Here is a 6,308-nt window from a genome sequence, read left to right as displayed (position 1 = left end):
ATTCAAGTTCAAGTGTTAAATAATTCTAAGTCTTTTTCAGAGTTTTGAGGTTCTAACATTCACACTTAAACAATCAAGCATCAACTAATGAAAATAGATACTTCTTAGATATTAACCAAGGTTCATACATCATTCATCATCCAAAATAATAGAATACATACTAGAATCGCATAAGTTCACAAGTTGCACAATAGGCTACAATAATCACACAATTTTCAGAATCAACCCAATCACCACACATCTTCCCATGGCCGCGGTCCTCATGGTGCTTTTCCCTTACCACGGTCCATTTCTGGTCCTGGATCCAACACAAACAACCACGCAATCACAAGGTTAGATTACAAAACAAGAATCAAATCACATTGCATGGTCGGATCCAATCTAGTCAAGAACAATCATCAAAAATGTCAAATCTGACCCCTTTAAAAAGAGATCCAAATACCAAATAAAACTCATGATAATTCATGATAATTCAGAAGAAAAATATTCCCATAAACAGATTCAAAATAATCGGCTCAGATCATAGTGATCTCGGCCATGAACAGCCCACACAAGAACAAGGGACTTTCATGGGAATTGGATCAGGCCAAGGCCTTAGGATCAATGAATCCTTTCCTGTAACAACATAAAACATTCCATAGCACAACATATAAGAAGAAACAGAGTAGAAGAAGTCAGAGTAAGGAGTAGCCAATCGATCCAAACCGGCCAGGCTCTTATCCGGTTACTCTTGGCCACACCTCTCACCTTAGGAGTGCGGTCTCCAGGGGCGACTTCCTTCTCTTTCTCCTTTGCCTTCTCCTTGTCTTTCTGTCTCAAATCCATCCTCTTGATCACACGCCCAAACACACCAGGAACACTCAAGAACAATCTCTTGGATCAAATCGGCCGATCCAAAGTTTCTGTCTCTCTTTCTCTCTTGAATTTTCTCTGTGTTTCTCTCTGTGTGGAATGAGTAAAAACCGACCAGAATGATCAGAAATGAGAGAGAGAAGACGATTTAAACTGTCCCCAACCGCCTGGGCGAGCAGTTACCAAAATCCCTTCCTTTCTTCCCAAAACCGTCCCATAACCGTCCCATAACCGCCCCTTGGCGGTTTCTCCCCTTTTCTTCCTTTGGCAAATCGATCACTGAGCCTTAGCTCACACTCTAGGAGCTTGCCCGCTCCCTATCCCAAGCCTAAGACCCATTTGGTCGAACCGTCCTGCACCCGGACCATCGGCTCGCCCAGTAACCGTCCCGGACTCGCCCACACTGATCCGAACCAGAACGCACCGTTCACTGGATTGAGCTGACCCCCAACTGTTCCCAGCTGATTGAGCTAGCCCACCAGCTCCTGTGAGCTGAACAGATCATGGTGAACTGATTACCAGCTGAACCGAGCTGATTGAACTCAAACCAACACTCGTCCAGCTGCCTAAACACTCACCCAGCCCCTTTACCCTTATTTCCATCGTATCCTGGTTAAGTCTCAGCTGACTGATGCCCTTAACCTTCATTCAGGGCCATGATACGCTTGTCTCAAGGTCTAATGACCTGAATGGTGCGTCTCCCCGTACCATGGCCCGTCCGGCCGATCCTATCTAGGATCGGGGACATGACACAGACAACAGTGATTTGTTCATAATAACCGATGCATTCGTTAATCAGGTTAGGACCGACACCCTGAACCATCATTCAGAGGTCATGTCGTTCATACTCAACCATGATAATATCTTACAGGGCCTTCCTTGAACAATCACACATAGGCTCGGTATCTATGGTCTACGACACATAGTACTAGCCAACACTTCGTCATGACTCTTAGCCAATCTCGAAGTTATCAACACCAAGGTTGATATCTAGAAGCAACACATCAATACTCTTACACCAGCAACTTGACTATCCATACTAGTGTTCGGCCGTCGAACCATTGTCATGAAACATGATCTGACCACTAGACTTGATAAGCCATCGTCCACTTAGCATGTACTGATATAACCGGCCTTCCATTGCCATCATGTGGGTCTACGCCCTAAATAAGGCATATGGCGCCTATCCTATTCACCAACCCGAAGTTGATTGTAAGATCTCCTACTTAGCCTTTGCGGCAAGAACCATCCAACCATAATCGGATCATCCATAGTCCTGTCTAACCGTCTGTTTAAGAGCTAGGTGCGATCAGCCAGTTATAAGTCCGGCCCAAAGGCTCACAGACCTCCTAACCTGATCCGACCCAAAGCCTGGATCCATACAACAGAGTAAGGCCCAAGACAAAACCGGATTGCCTTGCAACCAATCAGACCTTGCGACACAACACTCCGGTTAAACTAACCATCCGTCCCTTCGACTATGCAGCCGCGGACTGTCCACTTGGTTCGGCCTAAGCCTTGAACCAATGGCACCGTTTGGAACTCACACCCCTTTGGAACTAGTACCCTTTGGACACACGTGCCTCTTGGCAACTCATGACCCTTGGCAACTCGCAGCCATTCAGATGTTCCGACCGTTCAACCTAACCGTCTATATGGACTGTCTGGTCCGTGCGTGTGTCCGGCCTATGGCCAAAGGACCACGCCTTAACCTACACAAGTCATGAACCATTGTGACTGTTCAGGAAGGGTTACAACCGTTCAGAACAGAACAGAACCGCCCCTATCCAATCGGATCACCTGAGGCCGGTTTAGACCATGCGCGCACCTAACTCGATGGTTATGGACCGCGACCGCATTACTCAACCAGAATCACGGTTATAACCAATCCCATCATATACACAAGGCCACGCCAATGTACAGAAGGAGTAGAAGAAGACTTATATGAAAAGAATAAGAAGAATGGGACACAATCCAAACGCCCATGACTAGACCGGTTTGGACTGCCCGATGATCTTAGCCGATGAGTCGGTGGTTACCCCACTGACCCTATTGGATTGAACCAGGGCTTTGGAGTCCTTCTCCAGACCTTTCTCTATACCCTGGGTATTCATAACCACACGGCATCCTCTCTTCTAAACCGTTCTCCTTGCCGGAGATACTAAACCACCACAACTGACCCTTTTCTGGCCGATCTCTCTCTCTTTCTATTTGGCCTCTGCCTTTTGTTTGCTACGAAACTGATTGAATGCCTTGATCTCTGGTCGTGCATCCTTTATATAGGCAACCAAAGGTCATGTGCGAAGAGTCACGTCCCTTCGAAGCATCCTTCTGGGACAGATCTTGGCCATCGATTACAATCAACGGTCCAGATCGTACCTGTTTGGATATAGAAGGCTCCAGACCTTCTAGGCACGTCTAACCCAAGCCCAGACTTGGTACTCAAGCACACGGCCTGCCCAAAAGAGCCCAACGACTCATGGACCACATGGCCGGACCTCATGGCCCGCCACTGACCCGGACCCGGACCATCGGCCTGAAACTCGAACAGTCCGTGTAGCTGAGATGAGCTGGCTCCCAGCTGACCCAGCTGAGATGAGATGGCTCCCAACTGACCCCGCTGAGTGAGTTAGTAGTCCAGCTAGTGGAGCTGACTTAGATTGGATCGAGGTATAGTGAACTTAGTTTACCTTCATTGAGCTAACCGAGCTACTCGTTCACTTCGTCCAACTATCGTCTAAGGCCTTTGGTCCATTTATTGACATAGACTGAGCTTTCCCATGATCCATTCTGATCATTTCACTCATCCCACCTTGTTCACGATCAATTCTCTTGATCTGAACCAAGGCAGTCTCGTTTCTATCAAAACATCTAGGCCCTATGTCAAGATCCCGGGACGGCGATGCGACACTGTGTGTACTAAACATACAGCCCACATGGGCCAAAATCACCCGAACAGTCCACGAGAAGGGTCAGCGTGCTGAGGCCAAGGACCAACGTGCTGACATGTGTACTGATGGACAGCCACAGACGTCCTGTGTGTGCTGACGGACACACATGGACACAGACGGACAGCCATGGACGTCCTGTGTGTTCTGACGGACACACACGGACGTCCTGTGTGTGCTGACGGACACCCACAGACGTCCTGTGTGTACTGAACAGACAGCCCACGTGGGCCAAAATCACCCGAACAGTCCATGGGAAGGCCAGCATGCTGAGTCCAAGGACCAGCTTGCTGATATGTGTACTGATGGACAGCCACAGACGTCCTGTGTGTGCTGACGGACACACACAGACACACACAAATAGCCACGGACGTCCTGTGTGTGCTGGCGGACACCCACGAATGTCCTGTGTGTACTGAACAGACAGCCCACATGGGCCCAAATCTCCCGAACAGTCCACGGGAAGGGTCAGCGTTCTGAGTCCAAGGACCAACGTGCTGATATGTGTACTGATGGACAGCCATGGACGTCCTGTGTGTGCTGACAGACACACACAGGCACACACGGACAGCCATAGACGTCTTGTGTGTGCTGACGGACACCCACGGACGTCCTGTGTGTGCTGACGGACACCCACGGACGTCCTGTATGTATTGAACAGACAGCCCACGTGGGCCAAAATCACCCGAACAGTGCACGGGAAGGGCCAGCGTGTTGAGTCCAAGGACCAGCGTGTTGAGTCCAAGGACCAGCGTGCTGATATGTGTACTGATGGACAGCCACGAACTTCCTGTGTGTGCTGACGGACACAAACGGACACACACGAACACACACGGACAGCCACGGACGTCCTGTGTGTGCTGGTAGACACCCACGGACGGCCTGTGTGTACTGAACAGACAGCCCACATGGGCCAAAATCTCCCGAACAGTCCACTGGAAGGGTCAGCGTTCTGAGTCCAAGGACCAACGTGCTGATATGTGTACTGATGGACAGCCACAGACGTCCTGTGTGTGCTGACATACACACACGGGCACACACGGATAGCAATAGACGTCCTGTGTGTGCTGACGGACACCCACGGACGTCCTGTGTGTGCTGACGGACACCCACGGACGTCCTGTATGTACTGAACAGACAGCCCAGGTGGGCCAAAATCACCCGAACAGTCCATGGGAAGGGTCAGCGTGCTGAGTCCAAGGATCAACGTGCTGATATGTGTACTGATGGACAGCCACAGACGTCCTGTGTGTGCTGACGGACACACACAGACACACACGGACACACACGGACAGCCACTGACGTCCTGTGTGTGCTGACGGACATCCACGGACGTTTTTTCTGTGCTGACAGACACCCACAGACACACACGGACACACACGGACAGCCACGGACGTCCTATGTCTGCTGACGGACACCCACGGATGTCCTGTGTGTGCTGACGGACACCCATGGACGTCCTGTGTGTACTAAACAGACAGCCCATGTGGGCAAAAATCACCCGAACAGTCCACAGGAAGGGCCAGCGTGCTGAGTCCAAGGACCAGCGTGCAGATATGTGTACTGATGGACAGCCACGGACGTCCTGTGTGTGCTGACGGACACACACAGATAGCTACGGACGTCCTGTGTGTGCTGACGGACACCCACGGACGTCCTGTGTGTGCTGAAAGATACTCACGGACGTCCTGTGTGTACTGAACAAACAGACCACGGGGGCCAAAATCACCTGAACAGTCCACGGGAAGGGCCAGCGTGCTGAGTCAAAGGACCAGCATGCTGATATGTGCACTGATGGATAGCCACGTACGTCCTGTGTGTGCTGACGGACACACACAGACACACATGGACAGCCACGAATGTCCTGTGTATGCTGGCGGACACCCACAGACGTCCTGTGTGTACTGAACAGACAGCCCATGTGGGCCAAAATCACCCAAAGAGTCCACGGGAAGGGCAAGCATGCTGAGTCCAAGGACCAGCTTCCTGATATGTGTACTGATGGACAGCCACGGACGTTCTGTGTGTGCTGACGGACACACATGGACACACACGGACAGCCATGGACGTCCTGTGTGTGCTGACGGACACACACGGACGTCCTGTGTGTACTGAACAGACAGCCCACGTGGGCCAAAATCACCCACGGACAGCTAAAATCACCCGATAAGCCAATAATTCAAAAATTAATATTTTTCAAGAAAGTTTTCTGAAAGGAAACATCAAAAATATGTCATCAAAGAACTTAGGATGTCAAGTGTTGATCAAAAGTTGCTGTAGACATCCGTTTAGACCACGAAACCCTGAACTTTGTAGCATGCAAAAGACATGGTTACAAGCAAAAGAAAATCATGAAAATTTACCGGAAAATAGCTTTAACCATTCCTATGAAGCATGCAAACAATCAGATTCAAATTCGAAGTATTTTTTTTTTACATTAAAAAAAGTGTTTTGCCAATATAAGGGGTATCCACTCTTCTGAGCCTACCCTCAGTACCCGAAGGGGTA

Source organism: Brassica napus, unplaced genomic scaffold (assembly GCF_020379485.1).
Source record: "Brassica napus cultivar Da-Ae unplaced genomic scaffold, Da-Ae ScsIHWf_1085;HRSCAF=1549, whole genome shotgun sequence".
Classification (NCBI taxonomy): domain Eukaryota; kingdom Viridiplantae; phylum Streptophyta; class Magnoliopsida; order Brassicales; family Brassicaceae; genus Brassica; species Brassica napus.
Note: the sequence above shows the minus strand (reverse complement) of the source record.